Below are 20,147 nucleotides of genomic sequence, written 5' to 3'. Positions count from 1 at the left end.
CTTTTGTCCTTCTGTTGACTTTTTCCATAAGAAGTCTGGAAAAGTATGATAACACAGTTCATGTTCCCAATGTTGGACGACGCTGGTGGTTTCTATGGGAACACTGGTGACGGCCCCAGGCCTGGGTCCTATGCGGCGTTGTGTGTGCAGGGTCCTGTTGGTGGGTGTGTTTGTGTCTTTGCATGTCTGACGTCCTCAACAGGTTCCTTCATACCTGACAGAGCTCACAGGTGAACCCTGCCTCTCACCCGTAGATGCTGGGATAGGTTACAGCCCCCCTGCAACCATTAATGTGGGTGTTTTGTTAATTGCATGCCACATGAAATTATTATTGGTCACTTTTCTAGCAACAGTCTCACAGTGGCAAGACAAGAACACTTCTACTTCTGATGATGACAGTTTGTTCAACACTGAACTTCATCCAGTACCATGTTGTCAAACACTGGAACATCCATAGCACCAGAACAGGGACTTGAACCCTGGACCCTCAGATTAAAAGTCTGATGCTCTACCGTCTGAGCTACTCAGGTTCTTTCTACAGCATTTAGACAGGAAAAGAAACACCTGTGAAGGTCAAACTGCTGCTGCTTTCTTCACTTGTTCAATCCTCCATGTTAAAGTCCACCATGATTTTGATTGGCTCTGATTCTCCGTGGCAAAATCCAACAAGAGGCTCCAAAAATGTCTTGAATGTCATAAGAATACACAGGACAAGATGTTAGTTTCCTTCATGTCTGCAGTTCCTCCACTGGAAAGTAAAGTCAATGCTGTTCCTTTGCTGAAACCTGGGATCGGACCAGGGACCTTTAGATCTTCAGTCTAACGCTCTCCCAACTGAGCTATTTCAGCTCTGAGTGAGGGCCCTGCTTCTCTCATTTTATAATCTCTTCCACTCTCACTAGAACTTAGAGAGGATTTGAGCTTCTGAAGTCATGACACATTGAACAGTTCTACAGGACCATTTTTGATGAATGTCTGAATCACACAAGCCTTTTTTGTTTGTCTTCTTCCCAGTTGCCTCAACATTGTGTGAGCCAATAATTCCACATCTGTACCAGACACACCTCTTGTTGGTGGGTTTTCTGGATCTTTCTGTTCTAACAGTGTCTTTTGTCTTAAATATGCCACTTTCACATAATACAAACACAAAACGAAAAGCAGAGCAAGCCAGAACCCAAAATATGGATTTGCAAGGTCAAACAAAAAACAACCAGTCAAGCAAATCAAACCAACAGAAACCAACTACTGGTTGCAAAATCAGTAAAAAACAAAAATAGAGGAAAAATCTCTGTGTGCAAGAACATGCATGTGTGTGTGTGTGTGTGTGTGTGTGTGTTTAGATGCGTGCGTGTGTGTGTGTTTCGATGCGTGTGTGTCAAAAACTGACACTTTTTTTGACAACATGAGCCAACAGTGGTGGTGTCTGTAAAAGAGGTGGAGCTCTGTCCTTCACCTGCAAGATTTCAGCAGGCAGCTCAGGTCCAGTTTTCTTCACTGTACCACCATGAAAAGTTTCCGCCTGAGAAGTTCTTTTCCAAGGTCATAGCTGGTAAAAGAATTGTCACAGTGATACTGGGACCCTGCAGTCCAGTCGTCATATCCAGGACCACACTGGACATGGCCGTCTTTGTTTGTTTTGTTGTTGTGCAACGTGAGAGAACGTGACAGACCATTTTATACCAAAGACAGGCTCTGTGTGTGTGTGTGTGTGTGTGTGTGTGTGTGTGTGTGTGTGAGACCATGTTAAATTCTTTTACATAAATATGTTTCAACCTGCTATTATTTGTATGCTGTATGATTTCTGAAACCCAAGACTAACTCAGGTGTACATACTGCAACCTAAAGTATGGTAATGAGGAGAATGATGAAAAATCCACAAGGTGATCAGAAAATAATAAATGTATTCAGGAAAACAAAATCATCTCTGAACATGTGTGATTGAAATATGTCAGTGGGACTGGCAGAATCTGGCTTTACCACAAAGTGTCTCATCAAGAAATCTGTCACATGCGTCTGCTGTGGAGGGTCAATCTGTCCGTCCACATTCAGATCATTGATGCAACGTCTTTGCTATGATCAAACTACTCAGGATGAAACAGACCAATGTTGACATCAAGTAGCAACTCAGCTGATCAACAGAGTCCTAAGCACCAGTACAGCCTTGTCATCGTCCCTGGGTGGGCTCGAACCACCAGCCTCTCGGTTAACAGCCGAGCACGCTGACCGATTGCGCCACAGAGACTCTGAGTCGCTTTTCATGAAGAGTTTTCAGGCTAAATTTCAGAGTGTGAGGTCCACACGGCACATTTGAGGGAACATGAAGGACAGATGAGAGTCTGACTGTCATGGTGAAAGCCTTCAGCACTAGAACTGAAACAACCCCCACAATCTTAACCACCCCAGACCAAACATCATCGTCCAGCCTCCAACCAGAGGTCCATCAGTTATCATGGGAGCCACATGTGGAGTCTGGATTCTTTTCTCGAATGAGACGGCAATGACAGTCCTGCCAAGTGACATCACTGACATGAATGGATGACTTCAGTGCATCCAATTACCAAGTGCACTGCAGCAGTCCTTGTTGCTGTCTGCTGTTGTGTCACAGCAAAGTAAGGAAACAGCCTGACGGTCCTCAGGAGGAAATTCAACAACCTCCAAAGATGGAGGTGAACCTAGACCTACTCATGTTTGCTGTCCTTGATGAACTTGGGCGGTACTCCGGTGCTGGGATGAGGTCATGGAGACGATCCGGGAGCAGTCCTGATGTTAAATGGACAAAATGTGTCAACATGAAATGAAATTGGAAACCTATTTGAAGCCTTATTTTGTGTTTGATGGACATTTTTTAAATCTCTAATGACTTGTTTTAACTGAACCTACTGGATGCTGTGGTGCCTGATGAGGAGACAATTTGGGTACAAAGTTGAAAAGGAGTGTTTTTGGAGGGGAGGGGATTTTTTTTTCCAGTGTTGTAAATCAAAATAACTCCAACTACATGAGAAAATTTTCTCAAAATGTCCTGACTAAGATGGATTCCAAACCAAATCAGCTGACACAAGGGAAAGTCTGCATGTAAACACACGCACACACACACACACACACTGACATTCCCAGGGACTAAACCAAACCAATTCCTACTTAACCCTAAGCTCCACCTTAGTTCCAGATGAAACTGGTTGAACATGGAACCGTCCCACTTGGAACATTTCCATCACCTTCACCACCACTGGAGTATCAACAAAGATTTTGGTCAACACCAGAATGGTTGAGACAAGACAACATGCTACCAATCCTCTCTCTCTCCCTCATCATCAGCTGCTCCAGCCCTTGAAAGAAAACCTTTGACACATGGACCTACAGTAGGAGCAGATGTTGTCTCCTCTGGAACAGCAGTTCAACGTTGTTGGCAGGACTCGAACCTGCGCGGGGAGACCCCAATGGATTTCTAGTCCATCGCCTTAACCACTCGACCACAAAAACTACACTCCCATGAACATGAGTAGAGGATTGATATTCAACAATTAATCTTCAACACAGCACAGGAGATTTTTTAAATCTTCTCACAAACACAAACTAATTGTGTGTGTGTGTGTGTGTGTGTGTGTGTGTGTGTGTGAGTGTGTGTGTGTGTGTGTTGTTTACCAACAACCACTGTTGTGGTATTTGACAATTCTATTGTTTCTGAATGAAAATCCTGTGAAGGAGAATCATTGAGACATCCTAAAAATGGCTGAGGTCTCTGAGCTGCAGCAGGTCTGAGCTGCTTTTGATGCCCAGATGATGAGGAGGCAGTGAATGTTGGGTTTGGTGGAGCTGAAAAAATGCTGCAGGTGTTGAGAGGTCTGCTGGTGTCCAGGACTTCCTCTCCAGGTCTGAGGGCTTCTCCCTGCAGTTCCCACAAACACCACAACAGTCCTGGAACCCCTGCAGATGGTGGAGGACCATGATGACCCCGATGCACCATCAGGGCATCAAAAAGCAGTCCTGATGATCAAAAAGGTCCCTCCACTCATTCAGGGTCAACTCTAGAAGAAGCTTCTGGAACAGATGAGCAAACACACTCAACTAGAAATCATGATTTAACCACAATGTTGATTTTTACAATTTCCTTCAATGTTTTAAAAACCATCAAAGTGGACAGAAGCCCAGATGGTCCAAACCTGTTTCCTGTCTCCTGCCATTGTGGAGAGCCTCTGTTCTGTCCTGCTGCTGTCCAGTTGTCTCTACTGAGCTCCTCTGCTGGTTCCACCTTGAAGAGGGTCTGAGCTAAAACTGAACCTTGGGAAACTTCAACCTTTGATCTCAGAGTTTTGTGTTTGCTCTTCGAAATCTGTCTTTGATCTCACCTGAGACAAAGACATGGAAGCTCAATCTGCTGTTGAGGAGGACGTGATCGTATAGTGGTTAGTACTCTGTGTTGTGGCCTCAGCAACCGCGGTTCAACTCCGGGACACGGCAGCATGAGACAAATTTCTTGTGTGTAGTGATGGACACAAACCAAGCAAAAATTTCCCACAATGCAATAGGGCGGTGTTTGGTCAGTTTCTTCTCAATGCTAATGTCTGCTAGCTTAGTCTGCTACTTTGATGGCTCTGACTACAAAAAGGTCCAGACCCCTGGATATGGTGGTTCCTCCCTAAACGTAGATTCTGTCAGCTCATGTTTTGAAATCAACTCACCATGAACACAAGTAGATTTCAATGGACTGCAAATGTGTCTCATTTAATGGTAAACATGTCAAATATAAATTCCATCACCTGAGGAGGTCTGCTGCTGGAATTAAGCTCTACATATTCACAAGATATTCTAGATCTTTAACATAACCCTTATCCCAGTGGCTTTCAGGTGTGAGGCAGAAGAACATGGATGGATGGAAATATAATATTTAATATATTGCAGGATATTTTCCAATATATTCCACTATATTTACTATATTTTAGGTCTTTTTTTAATGTTATAACATTAAAGCTCATCTTAGTAAAACAATGAAGTTACCTGAACTAAATTCTTGAAAAAAATGACTGTCACTGACTGAAATAAATCAAATCTACTTCAAAGTACCTTCTGTTGTCATAAGTCGGCCATTTTAAGTGTGCTTGTAGTTCCAGAGCATTCCAAGTGGAGATGATATGAATCCATTTTGTTAGATTAACTCAGTTCCTCTGCTCTGATGTTGGTGGACTAAGTGGAGTTTGCCTGAATCTGTTTGCTCCTGCTCGCTCCTGCTCAGTCTCTCACTCAAGCCTCACTCAGACTCAGCAGCACCGCTCCACTGAGGACTGATTCAGGTTCCTAGCAACCAAATACAGAGGAGAGCCCAGCCTCACGGCAGGTCCTTGCAGAGTCAATCTTCACAATCAAAGCTCCCACAGCTGCAAAAAGCGAGAGGACAAGCAGTGATGTTCAAGATGAACGTCCAACGTGGGGCTTGAACCCACAATCCTGGGATTAAGCAGCTCATGCTCTACTGACTGAGCTAGTCAGGGTACATGTGAGTTGCTTCAATAGCATGAAGTGATCAGAGTGAGAGATGTTACAAGCGCTTCATCTGCAAAAGAAAAGAACAGCGCCATCTGGCATACACGTGACCACAGTCACATGAGCAATCACATGATGAATAAATGACAACAAACACACCTTCATCTTTGACAAAATGAAATAAAATAAAAGGTGAATCACAGATGAGACACCAGTGGTAAAATCACTGAAGTGCTGTCAAGGAGAAACATGATACGACCAAACACACACACAAGTTACAGAGAGAGAACTCTCCCAGAGGGAACCACTCAAAGGAGAACCATAGACATCATCAGGCTGTATGACCTCATCAATATGAGACAGGGGGATAGGAAACAAGCTCAGAGATGTCAGAAACATGAGATCCAAGTGGTGAGAAAGCTTCAACTGGTGAGGTTACAGAAGAAGACTGAGAGATCAAAGACAATTTGTGTCCACAAAGAAATCATTGAGAAATCAAGGTGAGATCAAAGAAACAATTCTAAGATCAAACACAAAACTCTGAGATCAAAGGTTGAGGTTCCCCAAGGTTCAGTTTTAGCTCAGACCCTCTTTAATATCCCTATACTGCCACTTGTCATCAGGAGACTCAGTATAAACTTCCACAGTTCTGCTGATGTCACATTGCTGTACATCGCCGTGTCTCCTGATGACTTCCTCCACGTCACCTTGATGTGACAGGACTCGACCAAACGTCATGTTTTGATGAAGAGGGTGTGAGTCTGAGTTGGCTCAGTTGAGACAACTGGACAGCAGCAGGACAGAACAGAGACTCTCCACAATGACAGGAGACAGGAAACAGGTTTGGACCATCTGGGCTCCATCCATCCATCCATCGTCATCTTCCGCTTATTCCTACACATTAAGGGTCGCGGGGGGGCTGGAGCCTATCCCAGCATCAACGGGCGAGAGGCGGGGTACACCCTGGACGTGTCACCAGTCCATCGCAGGGCCAACATAGAGAGACGAACAACCATTCACACTCACATTCATACCTACGGTCAATTTAGAGTATTCAATCAGCCTTGTCCCCAATTGCATGTTTTTGGACTGTGGGAGGAAGCCGGAGTACCAGAGAGAACCCACACAGACACGGGAAGAACATGGAGACTCCACACAGAAAGATCGCGTGCCCGAGCCGGAACTCGAACCCGGAACCTTCTTGCTGTGAGGCCACAGTGCTAACCACTGCACCACCGTGCAGCCCCCCATCTGGGCTCCACCCACTTGTATTTATTGAAGGAAATTATAAAAATCAACAAAGTGGAAACATTGGTTTTGCCAGTGGGTTTAAATCATGATTGATATTTTAGTGTTTGTTCATCCATTTATTTGTCCAAGAGAAGAAGAAGTGACTCTGAGTCAAACTGGAGTCCTTTGAGGTCTGGCATCTCAGGAAGGAGGAGCATTCAGGCTGAGGTCATCATAACAGTCAGGATGTGCTGACTCATCAATAGTGGGAATCTCAGTGTCAATGTTGTGTAGTGACGGACAGCACTGTTGCTGTGGCCTGATATGTAGATGAAGGAGTCAATGAGACACCATGAAGACAGACAGCATTGCTGGACAACACCTTCTTTTATTACTTCAGCATTGGCAAGAACTGGAAGCATCACCAGAACCACCGCAGAAAAAGAACACTCTATGAGCTCTACTGCCCCCTTCTGACTTAACTACGCATGTACAGGTGAAACAATGAAACGCTTACCAAAAATAACAGAAAATCATGGAGCTCATATGACATCACACTAACTACTTTCACTCCAGAAATCATGTCATGACATCATGAAGAAGAATAGAAGTCTCTTCCTCACAGGTGTCACAGAACAAAATCTCACCAACACTAAACAGTAGTGAGAGAGCAAAGCTGGTAAGAAGACAGGACTGTTGGAGGAGGAAACCTCTCAATGTTCCAGAGGTGTTTCAGTGGAAGACATCACATTTGGGAGGGAGGTTCTTGACATTTTCATCCATTTTTATTTTGGTCAGATGAACACATCATGAGCTCTACTTGGACAGAATACGCCTTCAAACAGGCAGGGATGCTGAGGCTCAGAGACCAACAGTTGAACAACATCAGAGCTCATCAGAACAAAGACCAAGGTGTCTGTTTTCATTTCAAAAGATTTGTTGTCAGTGAGTCTATTATATTTTTCATCAACACCTGAATGAAGGATGGTTTCATGAAAAACTGTCATTTTTTAACGAAAGCTGAGAAAAACACAGTTTTGTCAAAGAAGTGGTTTTCCAGCATCAAACTGGACTTCATTTTGTTTCCATCTCTCATTTGGTGACTTCAAATGTTCACTGTAAAAATCCAGCCTACTAATCAGGAGGAGGCCCAGTATTGGACCATGAGCTGATCTCTGCTATGTTGGAGGATGGGAACTTGTTTAAAGTTGATTTTGTGATTATTTTTCATCAAAATGTGCTCAGACGGCTCCTCAACAGTTCTGATGATGAACAGAACCTCTGTCCTCATGGGTCATGTGACAGGATGTGACCTCTACATGAGCCAGAAGCAGTGAACGCACCCCTGCACAGCAGAACATGTTCACTTGACCTGCTCTGGCTACTTGTGGTTAGCTTGCTGCTAACAAAAGTGGGTACAAAATGGAATCATGGTCCCTTCAGACTTTCCATCAGTTTTATTCTGTCAGTGGAACGAGTCAGTTTGGGCTGTAGAGACTAAAACAATGAATCCAATGTTTTACAGCCACTTCTTCTTGGATGTTTATGGGAAAAAAGTATTTTGGGGCCACAGTGCATTACGTGGTGGATGGGGGAGGGGCATCCTGAGGAGACGTTTCCATTGGATGGAAAATGAGTCGACACCACTGAGGGAAGGATGAGTCCTCAAATGTTTGAATTGTTTTAACAGGAAGAGAAAAAAAGAAAAACAGGGAGTTTGATGTAAAAACACTGGAAAAGGGATGTTTTTGGTTTGTCATGTATGGAGAGATAAATGAGCCATGACCACAGAGATGCAGGATCAGAACTGAGAACATGGAGTTTTCATTTCAGGGACCTTCAATAACCTTTGATCTATCTGATAAAACAGGCCAGAACTGAGACTTGACCTTGAGAACAGAGATGGACGATCATGAAAACATGAGAAAAACCACAAGACTGCAATGAGGAGACGTCCTGTTGCTTTAAACATCATCACGGTGAAAACAGAAGAAGCCTGGAGCTCAGTTGTGGCGGCGCTGCAGTTACACGTCCGTGGTGTCTTGGTGGTGAACTCCAGCCTCTTCATCAACCAAGCCTTCCTCTGTAGCATCACCAGCGTTGAGTTCAATGTTCTCCTGGTGTCCTGCCTGCCACTCCATTTTGGCCTGGAAGACATGACAGCTCAGACCTCCAGTTGCTGCTGAAACAACTGCTCATAGCCAAGGACCATGAAGCTACGTCGTGTTACCTTGAAGTAGCGGTAGAAGAAGACAGCACATGACCCCAGGATCAGATGGTGGATGAAAGCTCTGATGATGAAATCACTTAAAGGCACTGAAAAACATTTAGAATCATCACATTTGATCAATGACATCACCACTGACCACCACAGACATGTTGATGGTTGAAGGTTCTTGATGGAAGGCTGCATGTTCAAGGAACACGCTAACTTTTAGGAGAAGTCTCTGATTGTCCATAATCCCCAGAGCCAGACTAGAAGATGGAGACCCTTCTCTAGGAGCTGAGAGTCATGCTAGTTAGCTTAGCACAATGAATGGTAGGAGGTGGGAAGTGTTAGCATAAAAGTCCCAAACAGTCGTTGCCTGTGGAAGGAACAGAAAAATAAAGAAAATAAAAGTTTTAATATAAACAGACAGAAAATGTTGTTTTTTAATGTGTTTTCACATAAAACAGACACCCCCTATTTTTTGAATTTATTCCACCTGACCAGTAGGTGGAGCTCTGACGCTTACGTGGGTTAGGCTGAGAGATTTTTCCCACAGGCCCAACGAAGCGTCAGAAATCAAACGCCCTTGAGAAGACGTTCATCCATCGTTTCTCTCTTCATTGATCCTTAGTCTTCATCCTGGGTATCACATGTAGCGTCCAGATACCCCTCAGTCTGGAGCTGCTACACCTGCATTCATATATCTGGGCTTGTGGATCACTTTTAACAGACATTCTAATTTTAGAATCAGACACATAGCTGGGACTACTTTCCTGACTGGGAGCAGTGATTTGGCCACCAAAACCAAATGTTTGTTGGAGCAGGAGAGCGACTGCTGCTACTGATCATGGCCGACTTTGTAAGAGAGGAGGAGGAGGAGGACTGCAGGACAAACCAACATCATGATCCTGAGACAGTTGATGCTAACACTTCCCACTCACTACCATTCATTATGCTAAGCTAACTCATGGTCTGCTGGTCTCTGCTGGTCTCAGCTCCCTCATGGACACACAGAACATGTAATTACAACATTCTTGGTTTGATTTCACCAACGTGTTGAACCTCATGCAGTTTCCTCTCTCTTTGTTTCCTGTTTGTTCAAACTGTCCAGTTCAAGTCTGGGGCCTCTTGCAACGAGATCGTTTCCTGTCAGGTTCGTTCTGACACTGAGTTTGAAGTGGGACCTTCACGTGAGCAAATGATAGGACGAACAAATGTTTCTGGAGAAACTATTAACACTTGCTAACACTTCCCAACCGCTACTATTCAATGTGCTAAGCTAACTAGCGTGGGTCTCAGCTCCCTAGAGGAGAGTCTCTGTCTCCTTGTGTGGTTCTGGGGATGATGGAAAAGAAGCATATTTCCCAGAAGGTTGGTGGATTCATTTAACACAGACTACTTTTACACGTTTTCAGCTTGCTGGTAAACAGTATTTCAACTTCCATTCCACTGTGTAATGGCAGTGACTGATGTGTACTATATGCAGTACTAATCAAGTACAGCCCTGACTGATACTTTATCTCCAATGCTAGGAAGGATAAGAATGTTGAAATGGACCCAGCAGGAATAGAATCTCAAGTCATGTCTACTTTACTGAGCAGCACTCAGTTAATTTCAGGAAACACAAGACATTTTGACCACATGTCAATGAAGTAGTCAGCAAAATAAACATGACACTAAACAGTAGTTGAGGGAGAGCAGAGCTGGAAATAAGACATTACTGGGAGGGGAATAAATCTAAAACACGCAGAACCAGAACACAGCCACAGCTTTCTGTCATTTTCTGTCTCAAATACTTCACAAGCTTCAACTTGGTCCAAAACCTGCTCACCTCTCTGGGTGTTAAGTGTGTCTGCACCGTCTGACCAAACTTCATCAAATGTGTGAGTCTTATTTCCTGCAGATCAACTCTGGGCAGTGTTGATTGCAAGAAGAAAAAAAAGTGGGAAAAATAATGGAGTCTTTGCCAGAAGTTCCTTCTGGCTCAGGTCCTAAAAAGTGCTGTCAAGTAACGTTAGAACCAAGCTCTGGACCAAAGTCTGGTTTTTCAATTTTCAGTCAGTGAGTAATGTTCTATTCATTTATGGAACTCTATCTCACATTGATACAGAGAGTTGTTTTTAATCTTTTAAATCATGTGACCATCATTATAACAGCTGTTGACCTTGTTTGAACTATTTGATGGTGCTAAATATTGCCAGCTTGCTAACATTAACTAGCTAACGTTAGCTAGCTAGCTAATATTATTTTCTAACTTCAGGCCTTAAATTTGGGATTGATTGTGGAAATTGTTCACTTCATCTTTGTGAACACAAGGTTTTGTATTGATGATGTCATTGTAACTGTCTTTCTGATTCTTTGCATACATAAAATTAAAATACAAATGTTAGCCTGCTCTTGTTTGTTCCCTCAGCTGCAGGTTTGACCACTGGTAGCTTAGCTAACTGTTAACCAATGAATGTTTAATTGTGTGAGTTTTTCCTTTCAGTTTTCCATGATGGAAGACAACTCAACACAGGTGGTTTCATCACTTTCAGTTGTCTGAAGATTGGAGCACCACGAACCCAGAGGCTGATTCCTGAAACCATCAATGAAACTCTGCATTCACTTCTTCTGAATGTTAAATGATGATGTTTTGATTTCTTCTTCTAGAATCATCTGAACAAACCCTCCCTCAACACAGTGAAGCAAAACTCTTTGGCCTTCATCTGACAGGATGAGTTTCTTTTCCCAGTGATTCCATTGATAAAGTGAAAGCTTTGCAGCTCTCACTGGAAAGTCCTGAGGCTCGTCCCATTCTGAAGCAGGCAGTTGCTCCCAGCCAGCCGACACTTTCCCTCTCTTGTGTAGGAGTGAAGAACAAAATCAAAATCAAGAATCATCACTCTTTCATTGGGGCTCCTTTCTCCTTGTTCTGATACAGAAATTCAACAGCTTCTATCATTTAGTTTCCAGGAAATGTTGATGACACACTGGGATTTTTTGTTCTCCTGCTGTCACTGTCAAGTGCCAGCTTAACATGTGAGAGGTAGCAGGAGCCATGCATGTGTTCATGTTTACAGCAGACAAGGAGGAAACCTTGGAGGATTTCAGGGACTTTTAGCAGTGGTTCAAACTTCAGGTGTGAAAGCTTCTCAGTATAAAATTTTAAGTGAGCGAGCCAGGAGTTGAACCTAGAATCTTCTGACAGTAGTCAGTCATGCTATCCATTGCACCACCAGCCCTGTGAAGACCGCTTCATGTTCATGTGTAGTTGATTTTATAGAAAATCCAAACGATCTGGTGGCATTTTCAGGGGACACAATGGTGCAGTGGTCAGCACTGTGGCCTCACAGCAAGAAGGATCTGGGTTAGAGTACCGGCTCGGGCATGGGATGTTTCAGAGTCTGCATGTTCTCCCTGTGTCTGTGTGGGTTCTCTCTGGTACTCCAGCTTCCTCCCACAGTCCAAAGACATCAAGAGGGGACGAGGCTGATTGATACTCTAAATTGACTGTAGGTGTGTCTGTGAGTGTGAATGGTTGTCTGTCTCTGTGTGTTGGCCCTGTGATGGACTGGTGACACGTCCAGGGTGAACCCCGCCTCTTGTCCAAAGGCTGCTGGGATAGGCTCCACCCCCCCACACAAACCTTGACGTATAATCAGTGGAGAAAAGGAAATTAATCAATACTCATGACTGAATCATTTTTGAGAACTGAACTGGATATAAACTCTGAGAATTCAGAGTAAGGACCAGGAGGGTGGGACACAATAATAGATAGGAGGAAATGTGGAGTCTGGGTTCTTTTCTAGAATGTGATGGCAATGACAGTCCTGCCAAGTGACATCACTGACATGAATGGATGACTTCAGTCACATGACTGGATGACTTCAGTCACCTGACTGGATGACAGTGTAGATGCCAATGTAGAGGTTGGGGAAATAGTCTCTGAGAATCCAGCTTGAACCAAAGCCCTCCTTGTTCTTCAAAAACCCAAACAGCGACCATCAGTCTCCCTCCAATCCTGTACTTGGGTTCAATGTTGCTGTTCCATTTAGCAGCAGTAGGTGTCGCTGTGATACCAGGTTCAGTTCAAGATTCCCAACTCCAGTTCATGTTGGTGACCTCAGTGGCAGGGGAAAATGGCGCTTCAGTGGATCATGTGGATCAACTCATGTCTGTCCTCACTGCTCCACAGGTCTGTCAAATGTTCTGTAAAATAGTTTGACCCAGCAGAGATGCTAGATTAGGAGTTGATGGGAGTTGTTGCAGATACCAGTGTCCAAAGTCCAGCTTGAACCCAGTTTGTGCACTTATTTGTCAAGCTAGCAGAGATTCTTTTCACTGCCAAGCTAAAGTGACTTCTGTCAACAAAGGTAAACATACAAAAGGATATTTCTACTATTAGTTCAAGATTTTTATCAAACTCCTTTTTCATAGCTTCAACCTTCCTCTTGTGTTAGCTTTCTGTTCCCATCTCTGATGTTAACAGGTCAGTTTTGACCCACGTCTTCAATCAGCTGTCAAATAAACTAAAAACTATTTTCTATCATCCAAGTTGTTTCCCATCTCTTGGTTACCTTGTTAGGCTTCCTTATCCATGGAAATATTGATTTGAATATTTTGTTGTGGGCCTCTGGACCTTTTTTTAGTCAGTAAACCCTCGATTTCAGTTAAAAAATGATCAAATGAACCTCAAGAAAATCATAGAAATAAACAAAAGGTTGTTGTGTTTGCTGACCATTACTGAGGGGTGTTAGAACACATCTCTGACATGGATTGGTTTGATTTATTCTTCATTTTAATATTATTAACTATTGTAACATCCATGGTGTTATGGGTCAGTTTCGACCCTCATATATTTACTTCAAGAAAAAGGAAAAAAAGTCTCTTTTTCAGCAACAGAACTTTAATACAAACACAAAATGAAAAGCAGAACAAGCCAGAACCCAAAATATGGATTTGCAAGGTCAAACAAAAAACAACCAGTCAAGCAAATCAAACCAACAGAAACCAACTACTGGTTCAAAACCAGAACAAAACAAAAACAGAGGAAAAGTCTCTGTGTGTAAGAACATGCATGTGTATGTATGTGTGTGTGTTTCGATGCGTGCGTGTCAAAAACTGACACACTTCATTTTTTGACAACATGAGCCAACAGTGGTGGTGTCTGTCAAAGAGGTGGAGCTCTGTCCTTCACCTGCAAGATTTCAGCAGGCAGCTCAGGTCCAGTTTTCTTCACTGTGCCACCATGATAAGTTTCCTCCTGAGAAGTTCTTGTCCAAGGTCATAGCTGGTAAAAGAATTGTCACAGTGATACTGGGACCCTGCAGTCCAGTCGTCATATCCAGGACCACACTGGACATGGCCGTCTTTGTTTGTTTTGTTGTTGTGCAATGTGAGAGAACGTGACAGACCATTTTATACCAAAGACAGGCTCTGTGTGTGTGTGTGTGTGTGTGTGTGTGTGTGTAACCATGTTAAATTCTTTTAAATAAATATGTTTCAACCTGCTATTATTTGTATGCTGTATGATTTCTGAAACCCAAGACTAACTAAGGTGTACATACTGCAACCTAAAGTATGGTAATGAGGAGAATGATGAAAAATCCACAAGGTGATCAGAAAATAATAAATGTATTCAGGAAAACAAAACATCTCTGAACATGTGTGATTGAAATATGTCAGTGGGACTGGCAGAATCTGGCTTTACCACAAAGTGTCTCATCAAGAGATCTGTCACATGCGTCTGCTGTGGAGGGTCAATCTGTCCGTCCACATTCAGATCAATGATGCAACGACTCTGCTATGATCAAACTACTCAGGATGAAACAGACCAATGTGGACATCAAGTAGCAACTCAGCAGCTGATCAACAGAGTCCTAAGAACCAATAGAGCCTGTTCATCGTCCCTGGGTGGGCTCGAACCACCAGCCTCTCTGTTAACAGCCGAGCGCGCTGACCGATTGAGACACAGAGACTCTGAGTCGCCTGCTTTTCATGAAGAGTTTTCAGGCTAAATTTCAGAGTGTGAGGTCCACACTGCACATTTGAGGGAACATGAAGGACAGATGAGAGTCTGACTGTCATGGTGAAAGCCTTCAGCACTAGAACTGAAACAGCCCCCACAATCTTAACCCCCCCAGACCAAACATCATCGTCCAGCCTCCAACCAGAGGTCCATCAGTTATCATGGGAGCCACATGTGGAGTCTGGATTCTTTTCTAGAATGAGACGGCAATGACAGTCCTGCCAAGTGACATCACTGACATGAATGGATGACTTCAGTCACGTGACTGAAGTGCTGTGGTTCTTCTGATGAAGGGCGGCATGATGTTTGCTGTCTCAGGCTCCACCAAATGTCCTCTTCAGGACGCCACAATGTGGCCTCTTCAGTGCTCCACCTTTCCTGCATCGGAGACACAAGGGTTTCTCCTGGTGCCGACCCTATCATCCTTCTACCGAATGGTGCGGCGATGGTTCCTCAGAGGACGCTGGGATCCTTCTTCTCATCAGTGCCACAGTTTTTCATGGAGGGAACAGCAGGAGCTTTTTAGTCATGTTTTGCTCGGTGTTTCCTGCACAGAGCATCAGGATCTGTGACGCCATCTTGTGGTAGTGGGTCATCATCTTGTTGTGTGATAGTGGATTCATTTATCTGCTATTTCAACACATTCAAGTTCATTATCCCTACATGTCAAAATACATTTGGTGTGGAGTTTTACATTCTGGCCTCAATCATAATGTGTGCATTTATTCTTCATTAACATTTCTCAGCTTTGTAAGTTTATGATATTTTGTCTTCCTCTGTTTTCTATTCCATTGTTGTTGATGATTCTATTGCAGGTTTGAGTTCCCTGTTGACTGAAGCAGAAACAGGAACAAAAAGCTGGAGGTGGTCAGAGCTCCAAGTTGGGACGCTGATATTAAAGTAGGAGATGAACACATCCAGGTTAGCCATCACTCTTAGAACCTGCTACTTTACCTCTTCAGAATGTAGCAGCATAGCATAGCTTCATCTCACCAGTTAGTGGCCCACTTTGATGTCTGGGATATGAGGTTAAAGGTTCTTTACAGCTCTGAATGAAAGGTTTATAAAGTGTTAACAATGCCATGAATAACACAAGCATTCAGTAATCCTTGATAAAGGGAGACTCACCATCAAGTTGGACCAGTTGAAGAACAAAAGGACTTCTCCACAATCACATTTATCTCACTGGTCCATACTTGGGGACCTCTGTACTAAATGGAGAGTTGAAGAAATGGGCTTGTTGTGGCCCTGCGGTCCACAGACCTCCTGTACAGTCACCAAGCGCTAGCAGACACAATCGTAATGGAACCAATTATTTTAAAATGACAGTAACTAGTAAGAAATAAGGCATTACAGCTTTGAAGGAACTTGTCCAGCACTGGTTTGTGAGTGGGTGTTGTCCTGTATTGGCAGGAAAAACTCCTTGAAATGTCATGCAAGTTTTTTCTTCAAAAGAAATGTGTAAAACATTCAGAAACATCCAGGACCAAAGACAAGAGAAGGCAACGCTCCAGGAGTCTTTGATCTCTGAATTCTGTCTTTGAACTCTGAATTCTGTGCATTGTTCTCTGAATTCTGTGCATTGATCTCCTGCTTCAGTCTTTGATCCCTGACTGATTCTAAACTAATCAAAGGATCACATCAGCATATTGGTCCAGTCTACAGATGGTGATTTTACCAAGTGCACTGCAGCAGTCCTTGTTGCTGTCTGCTGTTGTGTCACAGCAAAGTAAGGAAACAGCCTGACGGTCTTCAGGAGGAAATTCAACAACCTCCAAAGATGGAGGTGAATCTAGACCTGCTCATGTTTGCTGTCCTTGATGAACTTAGGCGGTACTCTGGTGCAAGGATGAGCTCATTGAGACGATCTGGGAGCAGTCCTGATGTCAAATGGACAAAATGTTTTTTAAATCTCTAATGACTTGTTTGAACTGAACCTGCCGGATCCTGTGGTGCCTGATGAGGAGACAACTTGGGTACAAAGTTAAAGAGGAGGGTTTTTGGAGGGGAGATGATTTTTTTTCCATTGTTGTAAATCAAAATAACTCCAACTACATGATAGAATTTTCTCAAAACGTCCGGACTAAGATGGATTCCAAACCAAATCATCTGTCACAAGGGAAAGTCTGCATGTAAACACACACACACACACACACACACACACACACTCTGGAACAGCAGTTTAACGTTGTTAGCAGGACTCCAACCTGCGCGGGGAGACCCCAATGGATTTCTAGTCCATCACCTTAACCACTCTGCCACAACAACTACACTCCCGTGCACATTAGTAGAGGATAGTAGTAGATTTTTTTAATCTTCTCACAAACATAAATTATTTCACACTTACTCTTTTATAATTTAGTGACAAAATTTGTTTTGCTTTATTTTTTTGAACTGGAGATTCCTGACAAAGTCAAAAAGCAATGAACAAATTCATGTGCTTCTTTGATGCATTTAAAACCTCCAAACAGGTCACACGGGAGGAAGGTGAAATCATGTGACCATCATTATAACAGCTGTTGACCTTGTTTGAACTATTTGATGGTGCTAAATATTGACAGCTTGCTAACATTAACTAGCTAACGTTGCTAGCTAGCTAATATTATTTTCCAATTTCAGGCCTAAATTTGGGATTGATTGTTAAAATTGTTCACCTCACCTTTGTCAGCACCAGGTTTTGTCTTGATGATGTCATTGTAACTGCCTTTCTGATTCTAAAATATAATGCATCCAAGAATAAAAATGTAAAACTGCCCCTCCATGGAAATATCATATTTAACATATTGCAATATTCTTTTCCAGTATATTACACTATATTTTTGTTTTATCAGAGAGACTTTAATGTCTGTCTTTGGTTTCTAAACTCTGACTCTCCTGTTATTGGTGCTGACTGAATTCTACCACCTGACAGACTGGGAAGGCTCATATTTGTGATGGATCCATAAATATAGGAAGGTCTTGTTTCAATGAATTCGTGTGAGATAACTTGTTATTTTGTTTGTGGTTGTCATGGTGACTCGTGGTGTCGGGGCTCCATTGACGATGGCATTTTGTCATGGTTGTGCACGTGTGCAACTCAAGGTGAACGTACTCACAGTTGATTGAAGCAACTCAGATCAGCTGTTCTGGAACCAGATACTCAGAGTTTCCCATCTCAGAGTGTCAACTCAGGAGTGATTGAGGAGAAGAGTTTCAGAACAGCCACAGTTGGGGGACTTCCATCCAGCCATCCATTTTCTTTACCTGTAAGGGAGTTCAGGGATCTGGAGCTGCTTCGTTCAGGTGGATCCAGAACACAAGATGGGTGTCAGTCAGGACACCAGAAGGAGACCAGCATCTGGAAGGTGAAGATGCTTTAATCTGACACTGTTGTGTCAACAGTTCTGAAATAAGAACAAAAATAAACAGTATTATTTCCACCTCATACTCCTGCATATATTCAAGTGAACAGGGAACACAAATTCATGCACAACTTCTCCTGTGTGTTCATCCACAGTCACTAAACAACAACCAAACCAAACAAAAGGGGGTTTGCTAGCGTGGCCTGCTGAGGTAGAAAGGAGCTGTACAAATTGAGTCCTTTTACCATTTCTTTCCTGGCTGCTTCTGGCAGCGCTGTCGTCACTTCCTGTGACAGTGGGAGGGAAAGGGGTCCCCCTTCAGAATAAGTTTTATAGCATTGTTACTTCCGCTTCAACATGCCTTTCACAGACCAACTCACTGAACAGCTCAGTGAGGTAGTGTGGCTGAGTGATCTAAGGCGCTGGATTAAGGCTCTAGTCTCTGAGGAGGTGTGGGTTCAAATCCCACCACTGCCATCATATTCTAGGTCACTGGAGAGGTGTGGCAGGTCTCTCACAGCCTCTCTGTGCTGGAGGGGTTGGCTGCTTTTATCACTCGTGGGAAGAAAATGTCCTGAACTTGAGGAGTTCTCCTCATCTTGAACTCTCCAAAACAACAATGTGCAGTAACGCTGAGCTGCCTTCAAACCAACAACATGGGCACAGTGTAACCAGAGCCACAGGCTCCTCCCAGTATATGCAACACTGCCAGTGACAAGTGATGCGGAACGAAATAATCTATAACCAAAAATCTATCACATGACAGGATAAAGGCACATTGAAAGAGTTACTCTTGCAAGACAGGTTTTGAGAAGGTTCACCAAAATAATATAATGTGAAACAATTTCTTTTTTTTAATTGGTTATCTACTCAGCTACACCAGCACCTGGTTCTACAGGCTGAATTAACTCCAGGACGTTGGCCAGCCGTGTCAGTTGAAACCTTATTTGTCCAAATAGTAAAAAAATAAGTCTGATTGTTTATGAAAGATGTCATCATGGCTTTGAAACTGTGGTTGGGGACAAGCCAACATGAGCACATTCATGGAAGAATAGCAATAAAAACAGGAAGTGTTTGTTAGCAAGCACTCACCAGGCTTTCACTGTCATATTTTGAGTCTAGTGGAACAAAATGGCTGCTGCTGACTGTGCTGCCTGGTGGTGGATCACTCTTTACCATCCTCACAGGCCTTGATGGAACCAAAAAGGCGAGTTCCTGGAGAAGATCTTCTAGGGCGTCGAGGTTAAAGCGGTGCCCCAGCTGGCACCAGGCGCTGACCCAGGTCCTGCATGTGAGATACTGTCAGTTCTGTTCTGCCCTGCTCACAACCACAGGCTGGTGTTGAGGCCTGCAGCAACCAGGACCCCAGTCACCAAGTGTATAAAGGCTGGTCATTGTGGCAATGGGAGGAGTCAAAATGAAGACAGACCAATGTGAGCAGGACGTGACTGCAAAAGTAAGAAGAACTTGACCATGTTTCCTACAGTACCCAGGAGGCTTGGTAGTTGTTGAAGGAAGCTCCAAAAGCAAAGAGCAGTCAGCAGGATATAAAAAGAAAAGATCCAGACACTAAAACTACAAGTAGAAACAAGATGAAATACTAAAAGCTTTGGAAAGATACTACAAGGTTGTATGTACATTATTATATACACTACTATTCTCATTGACTCCTAAAGAGGGAAAGGAAGAATTAGAATGTGGATCATATGAGCTGATTTCAGTGTTAAGTCCATCCCTCCATCCACTTTCTGTTCTTATCCTTAAGGGTCACGGGGGGGGGGGCGATCCCAGGTGACATTGGGCAAGAGGCAGGGTTCACCCTGGACAGGTCACCAGTCCATCAGGAGAAATTAGGTGGCCGAAACTAAGACATTAGTCA

General features: G+C 43.4%; 2 non-coding genes across 2 annotated transcripts; both read right to left on the bottom strand.

The window, feature by feature from the left end:
- Window positions 1-776: 776 nt before the first annotated feature.
- Window positions 777-849, bottom strand: trnaf-gaa (transfer RNA phenylalanine (anticodon GAA)). Its single transcript has one exon. It is a non-coding gene; the product is annotated as a tRNA-Phe (tRNA).
- A 1,319-nt stretch (window positions 850-2,168) lies between these two features.
- Window positions 2,169-2,242, bottom strand: trnan-guu (transfer RNA asparagine (anticodon GUU)). Its single transcript has one exon. It is a non-coding gene; the product is annotated as a tRNA-Asn (tRNA).
- Window positions 2,243-20,147: the final 17,905 nt, after the last annotated feature.

The sequence above is a fragment of the Aulostomus chinensis genome, chromosome 4 (genome assembly GCF_037954235.1).
Source record: "Aulostomus chinensis isolate RoL2024-O1b breed Wild chromosome 4, RoL_Achi_v1.0, whole genome shotgun sequence".
In the NCBI taxonomy this organism is placed as follows: Eukaryota; Metazoa; Chordata; class Actinopteri; order Syngnathiformes; family Aulostomidae; genus Aulostomus; species Aulostomus chinensis.
This window is presented reverse-complemented; position numbering and strand designations above follow the sequence as displayed.